Here is a 22,113-nt window from a genome sequence, read left to right on the forward strand (position 1 = left end):
TGCCCAGTTGGTAATGAAGGAACGTGATGTTTAATGCGGATTCTGGATTATAACGTCTTTCTCTTGAGGTTACCAGAGGTTAAGTAAATCTGTTTGTGCGTCTCAATTGTAAATGCCTGAACCCACGCGTTGCACCTGTGATAGTTCATTCCACCAGATCATCGTGGCAACATTCCCCAGCCCCAGGAGTGTGCTGTAACAGATGATCTGCTTAGCTTACAAAATTAGTCACGGTGGAAAAAATGCGAGCCTATTAAATGCTTAAGTAGAAGCAAGCTTCTCACGCGGAGATTATGCTATTCTCATTTCAACGACATGTAAAGACTCTTCTAGGCATCATAGCCCCGATGTGAAGCCATTTTGAAATTTTCACTAATTCAGCAAATTTCTTAGTACGAAAGAATCCACTGTGAAGCGTCAAGTTACCGGATAATTCGATTATTACCGACATTATTACTATCATTTTCTTCATACCGCTGCTGGAACACATGTGCTTGAAGATCATTTAATGCCCTTTGGTGATTATAGAAGCAGTTGCCCAAGAACACGTTCTTTCCCTGTCTACGGAATCCTTTTCATGTTAATATCAAACATCAGCAGTTACTCGTAGGTTACATTAAAACTAAAGTAATTGATGAAGGCATTACTTGATAACAAAAAGCGCTGTCTTTCTTCATTTACTTGCGCCTAGAAATGGCTGTCGAATACTGCCAAACCAAAAGCCAAGGGATCTTACAGCCTTCCGATATATGTCGCTGTCAGTTCTTCCATATGATTTGGTCGACGTGACCTGTTTCAAGTTGCGTATGAGAGAGAATGTTTTAGAAAAACAATTGTTTTCCTTTGCAATAAACAGAAAGATTTTCATTCTAAGCTATTCAAGTTCAAACTTTTCGCAATATTAGTTCAAATTTAATATTCGCTTCTATAATGTAGGAAAGTATTTCACAGTTTCAAAACCCGCATCCGACTCTGGCCTTACACTTAGTCGCTGACCATAAATTCTAGCTCAGAGTGACACCAGTTTAAGTAACCTAATGTAGAGAAGACTGTTTTCCAGTGCCGTTTCTCACCGGAAAATACGCAATTCACTCATTGGGCTCCATAAGTACACTGTAACAGTAATTTCTGTGTGTATGCAATGCGTACGGATTGTAGAATTTAGTGGTGCTCTCTCTTCCACTTCTGTATACAATATGCCTGACCTAAACGAGCCCTTCATCATTACAGGCCCTAGGCAGTACAACATCACACTGACAACAGTAATATGCTTACACTGACAACCTCACTGTTCGTTTTACCTGATTTTGTAATCATTTAAATAACACAACATGACCTTCCAGTGGGAGACGTTTCGTCCCCCTTTCCCTTCTGTGAAATTTGTCAGTAAGCTTTTTGCCTTCCAATCAGCAAAATGGCGCAGAGTACGGCCGGTAGGCGATTCATAAACCACGATTTAGTGTCGTTTAGACCATTTTTTAAACATTGTCGTAGCTGAAGGAATTTATTTTCTTCTTAAATTGCCTTATGCAGCAACGTTCACAGATATCTCAAATAGGAAAAGCTCTTTATCCAGGTACGAAGGCTGTAAAACAAATTTCCAACAGTTTGTGTCAGGTTAATCTTTTCGTCTGATAGCACTGCATTAGTATTTTGTCTAAGAGATATCACAAGTAGTGTTCCTGTAGCTGTGGGAATCACTGGTTGAAAGAAAACGAGTTTAAAACCAATTGGTACAGTACTGCTAAATATTCAAAATGATTATCAACCTAACAGAACTTTTTTCTGGAAATCCGCAACTCCATTAAACAAGTCAGAAAAAAAGCTTGCACACGCTGGCCCCTACCACGTTTAGAACTGACGATTCATTGAGCCGTTGCGACACGAGACACGGGGGGTACCATGGGGCCACGGACACACAGTTGCCAGCATCCTTCTCTCATCATGGTATTGGTCGCTTAGCCTCATAACGCATCGTGAAAGATAATAAAATTTGTCACTTATGTGAAGAATAGCATTTCTTTAGCAAAAAAATTGAATTTTCATTCTCAGCATCTTAGTTTACGTGAGGATTAAATAGCACGAATCATTCAAATGGAAAGGGAATGTCAAGTGAATTTAGAGAGTCAGTTCAGGACCATACGCTGAAGTGATTGCACTGTCACAGTGTTGCCAAATGTTTGTGACGATATTGCCAATTCTCAGCTGTACTACGAACAACACATAGAGGCATTCGACTGAAACATAGCCATGACCAGGATTGTAACTGGGGTCGACAGCATTGTCGTCTACCACCTTCACAAGTCGAACGGTGACAGTGCTCGGACAGTTACTTACGTTTACTGGTATCAAAGCTACAGCATGGAAACACAAAAATGTTAATAACCCAGAGATCATCAGTCGAAAGAAAAATTTGGTTTGGACACCATAGTGCTTTAAATAGGCAAAGTCTTGTTGGAGGTGGTACGCCGTTGCTTTCCTCCGACCTTTGAGCTGACTTACCTAGCCAGTTAATAGCGCAACCTACAGTTTAACGAGGCTTTCAGACTACAACTCTGCATTTTTCACATCAACAAACGCTGCCCGAGGGGAAATATGTGTGAAATGGCACATAAAACTGTGGGATTGACAAGGGATCAAACCTGAGAACTTTGTATTCCTTGTCTTGCTCTTCACCACTTTGCTACCACGTTGCCACCGCTGTGGCTTTTGCTTGGCCTTAACTTGAAGGATCTCTCGTTTGTGCCTGCGCTGTCACTTGCGAAATATAAAAATATCCCTGAGAGTTACTAATTTATGATGCTTAGTTTGCAGTCAGTTCTGAGTATTATTAGTAACACTACCCCAGTACCTAAAACTAGTTACAGAAATGCGAATCAGGCGCATTACGTATTCCAGCCCATGGCAGCCGCATCTATGAGACGCCAGCTACGGTCACTTCCCAGCCCGCTGTAGGAACACATCTGTTCGCCTTCTTCCTGTTCGTACTGTAACTGAGATTTGGCAACAAGGCAAGGTATGTTTGGCAACTCTGTGATCAACGAGTTACTTCTGGTATGCACGGAATAAAGCCTCAAAGTTCACTTGATTTTTCCTGTCATTTCCATTGAATAATCTGAGTTATATTGCTTGAGGTGTAACAAAAGATTGTAAATTTACGGTTTTCAGTCCACGAAAGTCGCTGCACTATGAAACCGCAACTAATCTCGTCTTTTAAATAGCGGTTTACGAGTTCTAGCCAGTTTTGGCCTCGTAAGCGGATGTTAAGACACATATTTCTTCGCTAGCTTTGTGGTAATGTACTGACCTGTGAAAAACCATCTGTTATGGTTTCCAGTTCCAGTTACACTGACTGTAGAGTTTTTATTCCTTCTGTGAAAGATCTACAAGCAGTCAGATCAAACGTCGATAAGGAAATCGCAAGAAAATGCTTTCGGCTCATAGTGGAATGGTGAAAACCTTACAATGCTGCACAACAGGTAACGCGTCTTTCCGCTGCTGACAAGGAAATTCTGGGTTTCAAGGATTACATAACTTTGTTTATGAAATGCCACAGTGCGCAGTTTTCGTAAGGTTTCTTTTGGTGAAACTTCCTGGCAGATTAAAACTGTGTGCCCGACCGAGACTCGAACTCGGGACCCATGCCTTTCGCGGGCAAGTGCTCTACCAACTGAGCCACCGAAGCACTACTCACGGCCGCTACTCACACCTTTACTTCTGCCACTACCTCGTCGCCTACCTTCCAAACTTTACAGAAGTTCTCCTGCGAACCTTGCAGAACTAGCACTCCTGAAAGAAAGGAGTGCTAGTTCTGCAAGGTTCGCAGGAGAGCTTCTGTAAAGTTTGGAAGGTAGGAGACGAGGTGCTGGCAGAAGTAAAGCTGTGAGTACGGCGATTGAGTCGCGCTTCGGTGGCTCACTTGGTAGAGCACTTGCCCGCGAAAGGCAAGAGTCCCGAGTTCGAGTCTCGGTTGGGCACACAGTTTTAATCTGCCAGGAAGTTTCATATCAGCGCACACTCCGCTGCAGAGTGAAAATCTCATTCTGGTTTCGTTTAGTGTTGTTAAAACCATAGTAAACATGAGAGACAAATTAATCATCAACAATATATGCGATTTCTCTGATGTTATCTAGAACAGTCTGACAATGCACATGCAGTTTATTGATTACATGCATGTAGAAAACTTGTTCAGAGTTAAAGCTGTCAAACAAGGTTTGAAGATGAATAAAATGCCACTACCACACGACAGATAATGCAGGAAATACTTTTCTGACGTATTTTGGCAAGATGCGCTCTCTCCGTACTTAATACAAAAGTTTGGAGATGCATCTGCTACCTGGCCGTCTATTAAAACTGAAAAGAACAAAATGTCGCAGAAGTTGGCCCTTTATCCACATGCGGCTATTTAGATTGATAACTTCAGCAGACAGCAGAATTGCGTTAAAAAAAAAAAAAAACAGCAGTGAATGTATTCGAACTCGCGACACTTACCAAGACGCTACTAGCTGACACATAGCTACAGCAGCTCCAGAAGTCAACAACAATTCCTCCAGAACTTCTGCATTCCACACTGCTGTGAGATAATGCATATGGACGGATCTAGACTTCTGAGAGACAGACAGCTACACCTTTTCTTTTGCACTGCACGACGTTTTCAGCAAACAGATAGCGTAATAGAGTAGCTCAAGTGGAAAGGAGCACTTCCCATTTAAATTTCTGCATCCTACAGTGTTGGCAGTTCTGTGTAGGTGGCAGTTACCAGATTTTATTTCGGCGATTACAAGACAGAGTCGAATGTATGCACTCGGTAGCTGAGGCAGCTAGTTCATGGCGATTCGGTGAATCAAGGAAATGAATGTACTGAACATGCTGCAAACCACTACAGGGAGCCTGTGTGTCAGAAATCTAATCAAGTGTGGGGCAACGGCTTTACGATAGAAAAATGAGTCACCGAGAAGAGGATTTGGTGGTCTGTTGAATGGATAATAGATTCGTATACTTATGGTCTGGGTTTGATTCCATATTCTGCCGATGATTTTTGATAGGGTGAGACAGATTTTATTCTCTTCTGGCTACGCCAAGGGAAGAAGGTATAATGGCGTTGTGGTCTGAAATTCACATTAAACATGATATTCCTTCTCTACCAAGTAGACGTTAGGTTGAACCACAATAAAGTCAGGAGTGGCGACATGTAGAAACTCTTATCACCAGTAACCTTTCTTATACTAGTTATTTATTTCTAATGACGACACAAACGCTATGTAGGATCACAGGACACTTATTCCATCTTTTACTTGAGCTTCTGTACGTCGATAAAATTTCTTCTGAACTGGGAATGCAACTCAGACTGCCCTCAACGAGGAATTTGATTCCTTCGTGACTATACAGCTCGACTACAGTTTTTTGTTTGTTCAAAACCAGATTCATTACCATCTCCACATATTGCGCGTGAATGAGTTCGAATTATGGTCCGACACTATAGTTTTCATTGTGTATTATCAAGCTCTAGCATGAGAACACCTATCTGCTGGTGTATCATAATTTTCATTTTTAATGTATTTTCATTCGTTGTCCACACTAACGATATCTGATGTTTTTGACTCCCAGTGAGACACAGAAATATTTGCGAGATCACTGTAAGTTCAAGATGTTATTCTGAGCTGCTGATGGAGAACAATTCGGTATCTGACGTCTCTTTGTTTGTAGTCAACAACCATACGTTTGTAGTTCGATTACCAGTCAGCACTGAACTCTTCGTCATATTTTTTCTAGTTCAAACATGCTCACATGTCGCTGCTGGTGTAACAAACCCGTGTTTAACGATCGTTTTCTCTAGAATATAACAGCGATAGTTGCCGGGTTGGAGTCCTGGGAAGGAAAAAAATAATGTTTGATTTCATCATATCAGTTAAAACATATAACTACTGCCGAAAAAATGCGATATGTCACAGTTGATTGTGCTTCGATAACAATCCGAATAGGTTCTGGGTTCGAATCTGTGGTGTCACCGCCAGACACCACACTTGCTAGGTGGTAGCCGTTAAATCGGCCGCGGTCCGTTAGTATACGTCGGACCCGCGTGTCGCCACTATCAATGATTGCAGACCGAACGCCGCCACACGGCAGGTCTAGTCTAGAGAGACTCCCTAGCACTCGCCCCAGTTGTACAGCCAGCTTTGCTACCGATGGTTCACTGTCTACATACGCTCTCATTTGTAGAGACGACAGTTTAGTATAGCCTTCAGCTACATTTGCTACGACCTAGCAAGGCGCCATATTCAGTTACTATGAATGTATTCTGAACAGATAATATTGTGAATCATGTACCGTCAAGAGCGACGTCCGCTTTCTGAATTCTAATTCCTTGTCATGTTCCAGACCTCACGTCAGTATAGCCCTTCCCTCCTCACGTCAGCCTTCGTGAGCTAAAACGCGTGCATTTCGGCCTCCATTAGTAACACGGTGTTGGCTCTTCTGCCAACACAACAGAATTCCTGTCCAACACAAAGCCTTACCTCACGGCATTTACTTGTGAAGAAGCAATATTTAACGTCTCTCGTAATTCGTTAACAGGGACAATAGAAGCTGGGTGGCAATTCGCGCACGTTAAAAATGTTTACGTTATGTAATTTAAAATTGATATTTCCTAACTGACAATGTCTACAATCGAGGTATATCACTCTCTGGTTGCCCAGTCAGGCATGACTGTTAGTTTCCGTCAGTCACGAAATTTTTGCTTAGTCTGCATGAACTGGGTTTGAATCCATATGGAGAACGAGACGGTTCGTCGTGTCATTTGAAGTTCATACATATTCTCAATTAGCTGATCGTGAATAACTTAAATTTTTAATGTCATTTGGTGTTAAATAATAAGTACGGTATGTTACTTTGAAGAGGAAATCATGAATACGACGAACTTGCTACGTGCATTACGTATCTGACGTAATAATGAGAGTGGTAACATTTCAGGTATATCATTTATTGTAATAAATATGCGCTTACAAGCCTTAAGGACAGTTTTATCTGTGAAAAGGTGTTCCCTGATATTTGAAGTATCGTGGTGTTACTTTACATCTTGAGTTATTGCGATACAGAGCAGTGTGTTCTAGTGGTGACTTGTCGGAACGATTTTCAATAGTCAAACGACTATACCGAGGAGCGATTAGAGGACCTGCTAGACAGCTGCGTTATGCGGGTTGCATGCGAATCAGGCGAAATCCAATTCGGGTCTTTCGGATACTTTTGAGCACGAGTGTACATCTGGGCTACTATGGTCTCTAGGTCATCTTTGATCAGCGACCCACCTCAGTTTTGGTCAACTTCCAAATTTCTCTTGTTGCTCTTCCTTCACCAATTTTTTTCTTTTACTTGATTCATGTTCCAGCATTTAAATTCTTCTCTCGTTTATTACGGACATAAAATTTGGTTCATTAAACAGCGTATTCACTTATGTTTTCCACTTTTCTTCTTCTTCTTCTTCTTCTTCTTCTTACAATTCCCCTTGCACCTCTGTTACAACCACAGTCTCATCCATCTACATTTACACCTCTAGCAATCGACGACGCTATTCTTAGGAACTTTTGAATACTAAATGAAATAGGCATTGAGCAATGAGAATCGTACAAGCATACTGTGCTTCGACATTGGTACTAACCTCCCTCTGGCAAGAAACAGGCATCCTTGGCGTACTGAACAAAGAAAATAAAACAAAAAAGTAAGTCAGCAGTTCCAGACGAAAGTCCAGTTTAGTTTTACGGACAGTACTCTGTGGTATTGGCCTCTTACTTTGCTCTCTTTTATAGCAATTCGCTCGCCCAGTGCAGGGCCCCGAACGGCTAAGAGAAAAGACAGGTGACTCCTGTATGCAAGAGGGCTAGAAGGATCCACCCACAAAATTACACACCAGCATCTCTAACATACGTTTTATGCAGAATTATTGAACAAATTCTGAGTTGGATTGTAAATTTCCTTGAGACGGAGAAGCTTCTGTCCACAAATAGACACATTTCGGAAGCGTCGCTAATTCGAAACCTGTCCTTTTCTCGGATGAAGTCCTAGGTTCCGCGGGTGAAGGGCGACATGCAGTTTCCATATTCAGAGTGTTTCGGAATATGTTTGAAATGGTGCCAACTGAAGACTGTTAATGAAGGTATGAGCATGCGCAATAGTGGCTCAAAGACTTCTTAAGTAAAGAACCCAGCACGTTCTCGACTACGGCCAGTGTTCAACGGCGACAAGGCTATCGTCACTAATGCTCCACTCAAGTGTGATAGGAACGCTCGTATCCTCTATACATTTACTTATAAATGGTCTGGCAGTCTTGGATAGAAGCTGTGTATGTCTGTTTCCTGATGATGTTGTGGTATACAGGAGGGTGTCGAAGTTGAGTGACTTTAGGAGGATACAAGGTGACGTAGGCAATACTTCTAATTTTTTTGATGAATGATATCTTGCTGTAAACGTAGAAAAATAGAAGTTAATGCCGAGTAGAGAAAACAGTGGTTTAAATTCGAGTACAGCAGTGGTAGAGTGGCGCTTGGCAGAGTCACATCAATTAAGTACCTAGGCATTAGACCGATGCAGTTTCCCTGTTTGACTCCTCCCTCCACTGCGAGAAATAATTGCTTTGAGCACTATGGTACTTAAATATCTGAGGTCATCAGTCCACTAGAACTTAGAGCCACTTAAACCCAACTAACCTAAGGACATCACACACATCCATACCCGAGGCAGGATTCGAACCTGCGACAGTAGTGGTCGCGCGGCTCCAGACTGTAGCGCCTAGAACCGCTCGGCCACTCCGGCCGGCCCTCCACTGCAAAACGAACTCCCAACCTTTAGTCATCACTAATCATATTGGAGGTTTCATAAATGGTATACGTTCAGATGTGATTGAAACCAGTGAATCTGCCACTTCACAGTTCTTAGAAATAATAAACGTGAACAAGTGCACGATACAAAGACAGAGGCAGAATGCGACGCACCAGATGCGACAGGCTGGCCTCGCGAGTAACCACAGCACTTCTCCGCCACAGTCCCCAGAAGTAAACCCACTGACTGCTGGGCTGGCAGGGTACTGCGCGTGTGTAGGTGGGACAGCAGTATCTGGAGCCGTACTGAGAAGGGGGCAACCAAGTCGGGTAGCTTCTGGCAGCTGTGGCGTATACATAACTTGCATCTGGCACTGGTAATGTAAGTTACATGTTAACGAAGACCTTAGGTTGATCTTTGTACCATGTATTGAAGAAGTCAAGGAGTGTTTGTATTATTTGTCGAAGTGTGTAGAAAATTGTTCTATAGCGTCATAAACACACATGACACAACTACTGATCTAAGTTACTGCTAGAGTGCACTAGTGAACAAGACTTCTTTGATTTTTGCACTAAACTAAACAACGTTATTCCCACTTCAAAACTCTTTATTTGTCTAAACTGGTCTTTGTCTCATCTCAATATGAGGGCCATCCAAACGTTATAGTGATCCCCAAGGCGGGGAGTCAACATTATCTTGCAGTAGAAAACATTTGCCATCCTTTGCTGATAATGCTGACATGTTACCGCACAGTGGAGACTACAAGACATTTCTCACACCATACTTCGTCATTTTACAGAAAGCTATAGTAAATGGTGTTTACTTCATGGTACAATAAATAGTAAAAGCTTCTGATCATTTAATGCAACATGGGGATGTGTAGGGTATTTTACGATAGTTTTCGAGTAGAACCTTGAAGTATGCCACAAGTTATTATAATTTAGGTGGAGCATGTATATTTGTAGAACAGTTAGTTACAATTTGGCGTAACTTGTTACGATTTGTTATAACACGTTGAAGTACAAGGTATTTTCTTATATTTTGAGCAATTTGTTACAACTTTGCTGTAATATAGCATAATTTTCTTACAATTTTGCTGTGGCAGAGCGGAGTTTGCGCTAACATCTTACAATTTTGCTGTAATGGCATAATTTTTGGAGCACTTTGTAACAACTTTGCTGTAAATTAGGCGATGTAAGGGGCAATTTCTTACAGTTTCGCTGTAACATTCGGTAATCTATTACAAATTTGCCGGAACGTAGTAATACATGAGGCTATTTGTTATAATTGTCCATTGGGAGATACAGTTGATTACTTTGTTTGGGGCTTACTAACACATTTAGTTGACTTCGATATTGGTTTTAGTTGATAAGTTCTGGCAAGTAATGCACACGATTTAGCTGTGGGAATATGGTGTTTACTTGCATAGACACATCAACATATTCCCACTGACAAGAGCACTTTAAGCTCTTAGTCAGGTCATGTGCCATGTGTGCTTTGTAGTCTTCTAGGAAACAGTTCTACGTATTTTGATAAATAATATATACAACTCTTGCTTTCTTTACATGTGCTTTGTATTCTTCTCGGAAACAGTTCTACGTATTTTGATAAATAATATGTACAACTCTTGCTTTCTTTACAAAAGTCGGCATGAAATCGTTGATAAACATGCATGTTATATCACTGATGCCAACATATCAGCCAAAAGTACTGTGAAGAATAATGCAGACAAATACACGTGGAAATATCGAATTTTAGGATCCATTGTTCCTTGCAAAAGTGCTTCAGTGATCAAAATGTTCACGTTAAAAATTTCATTTATCCGCAGCGTACAATACCACTTTCTTTCATAATTTCGTTTCTTTACACGTATTAATAGTGCAGCGCCAAGTTACACTTTGGTATTACGCAAATACGTAGTTTTAGCGATAGAGTGCATTAATGGTCTTGTCATGAGACGGTAATCTTCTCCCCTAAAATGATGCTTCATCAGCTTGATTTTTGCCCACAGTCTCTTGTATAGCTAACACAAGCTATGAGCTGCGAGCTTAGCAAGTTGTTTTAGTACATCACGTGTTATATCACAGTTGTAGATGTGTTATTACTGTTTCAGTTAATTTGAGAATACGCGTTTAGGGTTTCAGGCCTCGGTGAGAGTTACACGATCTTATCCTTTGGACATGTTGGGTGTTTGCATATTGTATTGGGAACATGAATCTTCCTTTGTATATTAAGATAATATGTAGTGCAAGTGATACGAGGCATTAGATATCTCGTGGAAAAGTATCATTCCAATTGTAGCGTGTGTACTTAAGCGCCATAAAAATTAACATTCATGGTTAAACACGTTACCACATGTATGTTAAAGTTCTAAAGTAATACAAACAGTATTAGCGTTCAGTAACATCTATTGCATTTAAGCGTAAAACTTCTATCCCCTCTATAAAAGTGATTAACAATATGTCAGGTGATGAACATTCGATCTTTGTACAGAGAGTTCATTGCCTCAGGTAGATCTAAAATAGCAATGCCAATATCTTTTCGTAATTCGTTAATTACCACAGACAATTAGGAGATGTGTACAATTACGAATTTTGCTATTTAATCAGCTATAGTGAAATGTGCATTTCGATAAATAATAAATATATTTTAGACACTGAAGTACTGTAAGGTACACCAATATTATCAATATCTTAACACAGTCCATTAAAAAATTTGGAGAGTTGTTGGCAATTAGAAGGTACAGAGAACAAGGAGAGCGACTGGCAGTTTAGTTTTAAAGGCAAGTTTAATACTGTACCCTGACTGGCTGTTTCAGTTTTCATGGCTGGTAAATTAGTTGCGTGAGACTGGAGCGCTGAGACATTATGAAATGACAGAAGTAGGCACGGCTTAGGCAGGGACATGACCTCCACCCGCCACAGTCGGAGTCTCTACCTACCATCTTCGGAGGAAGGAATGGTGTGCACACTTGACCCTTAAACCCCTTACATTCCTACTGATGAAGAGTGCAGGTTAGGCGAACGCAGCCAACCTCACTCTAATTTTAAACGATTAGCAAGGTGAGATCAGCACAGCTGGTATACTCAACGAATAAATAAGATGTAGCAGAACCATAATATCTCGATACATCAGTCTGTATCGAACTCCGATTCAATTCTGTATCTCGGTAACAGTGAGTTTGTATGCAGCAGATAAGAATCACCATTTGGCCATGATCATGGAAGGAGGAGGTTCATATAATCAAAACATTAATTAACCTAAACATTTGAGGTCTGTATAAGATGATAGTTACAATATTACATTAATGCTGACAGGCTACCACATGTACTGTTACATTACTACGGCTTTTGGTATTGCTTGCATTATACAAGTGCTTCTTCATTTATAATTGAAGCAGTACTACTATATTTTTAATAACTTTACCTATCCAGTGTACCAGTAGACTCTTGAGGAAGATAGTGGATAACAGGTTTAGTTTTTAATTAGTGCACATACACCCTTTTTCCATTATGTGTCAGCATATTTCCATGTAGATAGCGTGGAGTGAGTCAAGAGCATGAATGTTTGCTGATGCATCCGTAAATGCATGTGTAATGTCAAGTTGTTAACTACCTATGTTTCGGGGAAAGAATGCAAACAAAATAGGTATGACGGAGACATACAGTAGTCTGAAATGTGTTGTGCCATGGTTGGTCACGGAAATGATTCAATTTATTCTACCGTGGAACAGAAAGTCGATGCTGCCTCATCTGTATGCCACGATGGGCATCGTATCTTTGTCTTTTAAGTGAACGGTCGCTCCGTCAGAGCGTCACCTTCAGGTTGCTGTCTAAGACACAAGAATGAGTTATTTACAAAAGTAACTGATTAATCACTTCTCTTGTAAGTCTGTTAATAGTAGCGAAGTGTTATAATGCACATTAATTTTTATATTTCTGGTAAATTCAATATGGAAAGCAAAGTCTGATGGAATTTCCATCGTGCAATCATTGAATCATCAGCCTTTAGCCTTTAGCTTTAGGACTGCTGATGTTATCATTATTTAATTACAGGTGCTCCTTTCTTATTTTTCCAGCAATTTGTATAGGATCAACTGATGATTTATTTGTGTGAAACGTATCAGTCATTGCCTTCCATGGGCTGTCGTTGATGGCCGCACAGACAATTAGCTTTCTCTTTAACTCAGACATTTCATACCGAATAAGTTGCTTGTTTTCGTGTGCACTGTATAAAAGTATTATCGTTTGAACGTTCTTCCAATGAAGAATGATCTCACCGTCAGTAAACTGTATGCCACTGTTCTCCATGTACCACGTGGCCATGGCTACACATAAAATGAGCTCTCATCGTTCATCAATGGCTCTCATTTAAGGCAGCATGCGTGTGAAAACATACATTGAGAAAGAATATTATTGTGTGAATTTTATCGGAATCAAGACCTATTAAATGGTGCGTAATGTGTATACCATCGTCTTAAAAAAGCCATGTGCACATGACTGTACAGACAATGGGAACCGGTCCTTTTGCATAGCTTTCAGATCAAGCAGTGTGCGTATGTTAATATGAATTTGATATGAATCTTTTGTGTGCGTTGTAGTCGATACGTGGACGATGTAGCTGTGAGTAAGGTATATGAAATATCTCTACTACGCTCGCACGTGGTCACAACTACATAGACGATGAGGTTTCTTCTTTCTTGGCCTGTGCGATGTGCATTTTGTTACGCTTATATATCGATGAGCTCACTTTCTTTTAGTTATTACTCATACTTGCTTAACTTCTGCAAAATGTGGGTATGTGTGCTCTCTCTGTGTACCGTTTGTAAATATTCAGTCTCCGTTCTGATTGACCACAATTTCTGGTTGGCGTATGGTGCCCCAATTGAGTTCTTAAGACTTTTAATGTGACTGTATTACGGCCCAGCTATAAACCCGACTAATTAGTTACTGAGGACACTTCCCTTCCATATCCATTGCACTAAATTAAATGAGACAATTTACCATACTGAGATGGTACATCACGCCCAGCACCTACTGTATGTACTTACAAAGTTGTATGCTTTGTTTTCCCACCACACACTAGCTTTCAAATAATACACGTTGGTGTAGCATACGGAAAAAATCTCTATTGCTCACGCACGTACTTTCGTAGCCCATTAACCGTAAATAACTGGGTCCTTTTACAAACTACTGATGAGCACATAGTGCAAGAATACTCATTGAGGATAGGAATGAGTGGCATAATTAAGCTGAGTGGCATACGACACATTTCTTTCGCGTTATAGTGTATCATATTACCGTTCCAAGCAGATGAGTAGCTGGTCAGAGACGGATACGTGCTCTAATTTGTACTTCTCCCCACAGCACCACTCCAACTCCATTTCTCCTCTCTAGGGATTTTCCAGAGTTAAAACGAGAAGAAAACTGAAACAATCCGATTTATTGCGCATTTATGGTTAGCGCAGAATCGTACCAGAAAGTAATGAAATTATGGCAGCTTGACTACAGTTTGTATATTCCGGCATGCCATGACACTATTTTTAAACAAGCTACAAAGAAACTAAGTGGAGAAGCAGGGGGGATCACAAATAAAATGTTGCAAATCTGTCAACTCTCAGATTGAAGGATGTACGCTTCTACGAAAAAGAAGTTAGCTACATAGGGGAGAACCGATTACAACAATCTCTGCAATATTCTTTCGGAATTTTTCATCCAACGCACTCCCACACGTGTTGCAGCCATGAAATACACTCACAGAGATTGGTCACAAGTGCGGACAATTGTCTAGGCCATGATCCTACCCAGAGTCATTAGATACATCGGAGCAACGTATTACGGCTTGTTACCTAACCTTCTCTAACAACTATAAAATCATATTACGTAAATAGGCATTATGTGATGTTTCCAATACAGAAGTGAATGTCACTGAAATGAGCTTCATAAATGCCTTAGCCTGAGCCCTGGGTTTAGTCTATTGATGATATCATTGTAACGACAGGGAGAGAGTCACCTATAGAATTAACTGAAAATGAAACGTACTCTCAATTCGGCAACTATTATTGTTGCAGATGTACACTAAAAAACAAGAGAACAGTTGGTGAAATACGAAAAATTTATTTTTTTTCCCTTAAGTAAACCAAGGATTGTAAATGAAACTTGAAAAATGAATTAACACAAACAACATTAAATGAACACAGAAAAAAAGTAAACTCTGAACGACAAAAGAAAAAAAAAAAACAAACAGAACAAAAACAAACACAAACAAGAACTTTAGGAACAAACGAACATTTTTTTCAGTGGGTGCAAGCGGCACCCGAGGGTTGGCTACAGGCTCTCTCAGCTGCCCCCTCCACCACCTCTACGTGGACTTCCTCCATCTCGGCAGCACCCATGAGACTCTCGGCTGCCTCCTCCTCTATATATTGATGGGCTTGTTCCATTTTGGTAACATTCACGAGGCCCTTAGCTGCCTCTTCGTCCTCATCTCCACATACTGCACCAATCTCAGCAGCATACACGAGACCCTCATCTTCCCCTTCCTTAATCTCTCCACAAGCTTCACCCATCTTGGCAGCCCTCATGGAACTCTCAGCTGCCTCCTCCTCTAAATCTTGATGGGCTTGTTCCATCCTGGCATCATTCACTACACACTCAGCTGCCCCTTCCTCCTCTTCTCCACATGCTGGGTCAATATCAGAAACATCCACAACACCCTCATCTTCCCCTTCCTTAATCTCTCCACAAGCTTCACCCATCTTGGCAGCACCCATGGGACTTTCAGCTGCCTCCTCCTCTAAATCTTGATGGGCTTGTTTCATCTTGGCATCATTCACGAGACTCTCAGCTGCCCCTCCGTCCTCATCTCCACATACTGGCTCAGCAGCATCCACGAGACCATCATCTGCCCCTTCCTCAATCTCTCCACGCACTTCACCTATCTTGGCAGCACCCATGTGACTCTTGGGTTCCTCCTCCTCTAAATCTTGACAGGCGTGTTCCATCTTGACAGCATCCAGGAGACCCTCAGCTACTCTCTCCTCCTCTTGATCCATCTTGGCACCGTCCACCTAGGCAACCAAGATAGTGTTAGGTGCTTGGTTAAACTAGAAACAACATTATACACTAGAACGTACATTATTAATAATAATAATTGGTAAGAATTTTCAGACATTGCAGTGAACATGAGGTTTATATGGAGCACTGTTTTACTTCAGAGTCAAAAGAACTTCAGAATTTGAATAGTAGTAATAATGTTTAAAAGGTAGTAAGTAAGATTTTGGAATATTATTACTGCACAGGCATTAGAAGCTGATGACTTAGTGTATGGTATGGGAAAGAGAGTCTTCCATTATCACTGATTTCACAATAATGTAGCGTTTAGGTCCTCATACTGGCAGCATGTCTGTATCTAAAAAGTCTCGGGCAACTGAAGGACGGGATACAGCCCATCTGCTCTGACCAATTATGTCAGAATTATCCAGAGATGATATACTAAAGAGATTTAACAGCTGAGACAAGTGTTCAGAAACTGAGGAATGCAGGAGAGAGAAACAGGTGGTACACATATATAACGCCCAGAAATATTTCGACCATAATGTTATGGATATTGCTTGTTTGAGTCCTGGTACTTCTGCAAAAAAGTGAAGGCAAAAAAGGATAGAAGTAGTGGTAGCACAGAATACCTTAGTATATATAAGTTGTATCTCGAAATTCAGTCTATATGTATAGGTTAATGGCAGTAAGTGCTACGAATTTTATGTACGACGATTTCTTCGTTTTCGTTAGCATTGCTAACTGAAGAAAAAGATACTACTTCTAATGAAAACGAGGAAATCTACGTACGTAAAATTGGCTACCTGTTGACCGATGTAGGTCAAATGAAGTATAGGATACAACTCTTTTTGGTTTCGATACTAATAGTATCGACTGAAACTTATCATAGTTTTGCCATCGTCGTCAAGAAAACCAATGGCAGTCAAAACTGTAACCCATTCTTCAATTGAGCTATACAGGTCAACTGAAGAATATGATACTAGAATGAGATTTTCACTCTGCAGCGGAGTGTGCGCTGATATGAAACTTCCTGGCAGATTAAAACTGTGTGCCCGACTGAGACTCGAACTCGGGTCCCGAGTTTTAATCTGCCAGGAAGTTTCATATCAGCGCACACTCCGCTGCAGAGTGAAAATCTCATTCTGGAAACATCCCCCAGGCTGTGGCTAAGCCATGTCTCCGCAATTTCCTTTCTTTCAGGAGTGCTAGTTCTGCAAGGTTCGCAGGAGAGCTTCCGTAAAGTTTGGAAGGTAGGAGACGAGGTACTGGCAGAAGTAAAGCTGTGAGTACCGGTCGTGAGTCGTGCTTCGGTAGCTCAGTTGGTAGAGCACTTGCCCGCGAAAGGTAAAGGTTCCCGAGTTCGAGTCTCAGTCGGGCACACAGTTTTAATCTGCCAGGAAGTTTCAATATGATACTAATTAGTATTAGCGAATGGGAAATAACGACAATTATAACATGTGTATTCTGTACTTCAACTGACCAATGTCGGTAAATCACATCAATGTTACACATGTCGCTGTTTTCGTCTAGCTAGCACCAGTATCCGGTACTTCAGTTGACCTGTATACGTCAACTGAAGTACGGGATACAAATTTTACGTATTTCGGCCTTTTCGCCTTCAGTAGTGCTAGTATAGACTCAGAAAATGATACTACCACCCGACGAAGAACTGTGTCAGTTACAAGCGTTATGTGGTTTGGGGATTCGCAAATGACGCAGAATTCCCCATTCGCTCTTATTACCTATCTTTTCAAAGCCTCTCAGATTGAGCATAAAGAAGACAGAGATTTGAAAACCAGATTTTAAACTCGTTTTTCTTTCCAGGAGCAGTTATGGCCTACATCCATACTTTGTTGGATATCAACGGCTAATTGAAATTAAAGAAGCTGCAGATAGACTGAAATCTGGAAAAATGGTCCGAGGTAAGTCCAAAACCCACTGAGAAATGGGAAGCATTGCATTACAAGACGAAAGGAAAACTTGGACACCTAAAATAGAGAGGGCAGTAGAGAATCAAATGGGCAAAAATATAATTTTCAATAGAATTCTTGCCTAATCCACCAGCTGCTGCTTTTAACTGTTTAAAGGAGAAAATTAAAAAAGAAAAACAGGAAATGAAGCCTCAAATGTGAATACACACACGTAAAAATAAGTTTTGCAATAATATGAAAACGGGAAAACAAGTCTGGATGCAGAACAAATGCGAAGCAATAGAAGCCTGTGTAACAATCGGAAAATTAGATACCATATATGGGAAAATTATGGAAACCGTTAGAGGAGAGAGATTCAGATGCATGAATATCAAACACTTACCTGGCAAGCCGTTACGAACGAAAGGACAGTGGTCTGAAAGCTGCATTTAACGTACGAATGGGTCCTACAAAGTAAACCAACTTAAAAAAGGAAGTGGATGAAGATTCGAAGTGAAATATGGTACACTAAAAAGAGTTTCACACAGCAGTAAAGCAACAATTTGAAGAAAGACTTTTGGCGTACACTACAGTGTCTCAGAATTGTTCAGATCACTGGTAGGGAACCTGAAAAATGTGCTCCACGTGACATGCAAAACATCCTAAGCAGGCGAAATACACTCAGACTTTCAAAAAAATGTAATAATCCCATTCCCAGACAGACCAAATGCTCACAAGTTTCAAAGTTAACGGAATAGTCACGAAAAATCTAATACGAATTAATGAAGACATTGGTAGCGGAGGTTTCGCGGAAGTATGGGGACGAGTAAGCCATTTCCGACCTTAGGACTCTGAAGACAGACTGCTGCAAGGCAAAAGTAAATCGGTAGGAATTCCATTTCTGAGGGTCACAGGGATAAAATACAGGGAGTCATGTGGTCCAAAACATGTGCATAAAACAAAGTGCAATTATAAAGGTCTCATGATCTCGCAGGCATACAGCAGCTATGACGGGAGTGAGATACGTTTGTAACCTAGCAATTCAGCAAGCAGTACGGAAAGTAGACAAAAATTAGGTATGGGGATTGAAGCTCAGGGAGAAAAAATAAAACTTTTAATTGAGTTCATGACATTACAGTTCTGTAAGATACACCAATTTCCTTTGATTATCAGTTGAACAAAATGAGTAAGTTCTCGAAAGTAAATTATCAATGAATACTAGAAAAAGTACAAGTAAGATAGTAAAATGCGGTAGAATTGAATTAGGAGTTGAAGGTGGAAAAATATTAACAAATGACACTGAGAGAAGTAAACTGAGCTTTGTTGTTTGGGCAAAAGTAACAGATTATTAGCAAAGTAGAGGACATGTGAACGTCAGGACGTTAATAGCAAAAAAGACGTTTCTGAAAAGCAGAAATTTGTTACCCTGTAATATAAATTTCAGTTCTAGGTAGTCTTCTCGAGGTATTTGACTATAGTGTAGCCATATACATGAATGTAACGCATGAAGATAGACAATTCAGAAGGAATAGAATATATAGTTTTGATATATTTCTCCAGGAGAGTACTGAAGATAAACTGGGTACAGCGTGTAACTTGCGAGGAGGAAATGAATCGAAATGGAGGAAAAAGTCTTTTATCACACAATTCGCTGAGAGCTGGGATCAGTTCCTAGTATTAAAATTGAAGGTGCGGATACGTAGGATCTAATGTCGTTAACAGCGTGATGCGAGAGGGTGAGTGGGGAGAGAAGGTGGAAGGGTTGTAAGATTTGTACAGGTAGAGGAAGACGTGAACACAGTAAGGAGATTGAAATGGATGTCGGCTGCTGCACTTATGAAGAAGCAAAGAGACTCTTACAGGATAGACTACCGTGGGAACCTGCATCTCATCATACTTCAAACGGGAGACCGCATCATGAACAACAACACCAAGTGAAGATTTTCTAACAGTTGCTTGGGACTTACTTACCAAGGAGAAATGGCCGTATTGATGTTATTTATTGTAGAAGAGGGGCCTAGACTCCACGGATATACCCTTACGCGAAAAAAAGCACTGCAGGGTAGATAACGTGCAGCTATGTCTCCTAAAGCTTATTGAACGCCACATGTGTCAGCCATATACTGAGATATTATGGTGTCATTAAAGGTGTTGCTGAAAGGACAGCAGAAAGGAAGAACACAAGAGACAAACCTAGTCTAGTACACATCAACCGTACCATGGACGACACAAATTCCACCACCTATACTGCACTCAAGAAAAAGGCCGGAGACAGAAATGCTTGGCAAGCTGCTGATAGCCAAACTGATTGTTAAAGACCAAAGAAAAAGAAGGAGATCATGATAAGTTTTGAAAGTGGAACAATTAATGGCAAGACGCTTTAAATGTTCGGGAATGGGTACATATTTGAGTAATTAGCCTGTGCTAGAGAGAGAAATGTACCTACTCTGTGTGATCAGAAGCGTCTGGACACCCACAAAAACATACGTTCTCCATATTAGGTGCATTGTGCTGCCACCTACTGCCAGGCACTCCATGTCAGCGACCTCAGTAGCCACTAGACATCGTGAGAGAGTAGAATGGGGCGCTCCGCAGAACACGCGTATTTCGAACATGATCAGGTGATTGGGTGTCACTTGTGTCATACGTCTGTACGAGACATTTCCACACTCCTAAACATTCCTACGTCCAGTATTTCGGGTGCGACAGGGAAGTGAAAACGTGAAGGGACACGCACAGCACAAAGGGTAGAGGCTGGCTTCGTCTGTTTGACAGAAACCGCCGACAGTTTAAGAGGGTCGTAATGTGTAATAGGCTGACACTATCCGCACCATCACACAGGAATTACAAACTGCATCAGGATCCCCTGCTATTACTATGACAGGCGGAAGGTGAGAAAACATGGATTTCATGGTCGAGCGGCTGCCCATAAGCCACCCATCACGCCGGTAAATGCCAAACGACGCCTCGATTGGTGTAAGGAGAGTAAACATTGGACGATTTAACAATGGAAAAACGTTATGTGAAGTGACGAATCTCGGTACACAATGTGGCCATCCGATGGCAGGGTGTGGGAATGGCGAATGCCCGGTGAACGTCATCTGCCAGCATAAAATTCGGAGGCGGAGGTGTTAGGGTGTGGTCGGTTTTCTCATGGAGACGGCTTGCACTCCTTGTTGTTTTGCGTGGCACTATCACAGCACAGGCCTACATTGATGTTTTAAGCACCTTCTTGCTTCCCACTGTTGAAGAGCAATTCGAGGATGGCGATTGCATCTATCAACACGATCAAGCACCTGTTCATAATGCACGGCCTATCGCGGTGTGGTTACACGACAATAACATCCCTGTAATGGACTAGCCTGCACAGAGTCCTGACCTGAATCCCGTAGGACACCTTTGGGATGTTTTGGAACGCCGACTTCGTGTCAGCCCTCACCCAAAGACACGAAACCTCTCCTCAGTGCAACACTCCGTTAAGATTGGGCTGCCATTCCCCAAGAAATCTTCCAGCACGTGATTGAACATATGCCTGCGAGCGTGGAAGCTGTCATCAAGGCTAAGAGTTGGCCAACACCACATTGAATTGCAGCATTACCGATGGCGGGCGCCATGAACTTATAAGTCATTTTCAGCCAGATGGGATACTTCTGATCACATTGTGTATCTGTCACACGCTGCTCTGTTAACCTCCTACTATGAGTAAATTTTTTGTCAATCCGCGACAGCTATGTCAAAGTAATTTTTTAATACATCAGATCATAATTTGTACGCTTTACCTCAAACTTGTTGCTCAGTCTGGAACAGAGTATAATCCTCACTATTGCTCTAGCTGTAACTTAATCAGCTTAATTCTAAAGCAGCCTATAACTGTAGAAAACAAAGTAATTCCACTTTATAGACTAACATCCATTAAGGACATGGTAATACCCTGTTAATTATCTTTTTGGTTCCAAAACCTAAGTATTATGGCGTTGAAAACTAATGTGGACATAATATCTCTAGCAGAACCTGCATGGAGACACGTGGGAAACCTATTACTCGCCTCAATGAGAGACAGAAATACTTTCTCATAACCTGGGCCACTGTACTTCTTATCAAGTTTGTTTCAATGTTCGAAGGAGTGTCGTAACAGAGCAAACCCCACGAAAGTTCATGGAACTGTGCTCTGATTGCGTGAGCAATGTTGGAAGAGAGATGACTACGTTCTTTAGGTGAGACGATCATTTATTTCCACAGATGGAATGTTTATGAGGCCGAATATATCTTACTCAGTTGTTTCAAGAGATCATAGCAAAGTACCGTTATCAAGCGAACGTACTAGATATAGCAATTAT

Source organism: Schistocerca piceifrons, chromosome 6 (genome assembly GCF_021461385.2).
Source record: "Schistocerca piceifrons isolate TAMUIC-IGC-003096 chromosome 6, iqSchPice1.1, whole genome shotgun sequence".
In the NCBI taxonomy this organism is placed as follows: Eukaryota; Metazoa; Arthropoda; class Insecta; order Orthoptera; family Acrididae; genus Schistocerca; species Schistocerca piceifrons.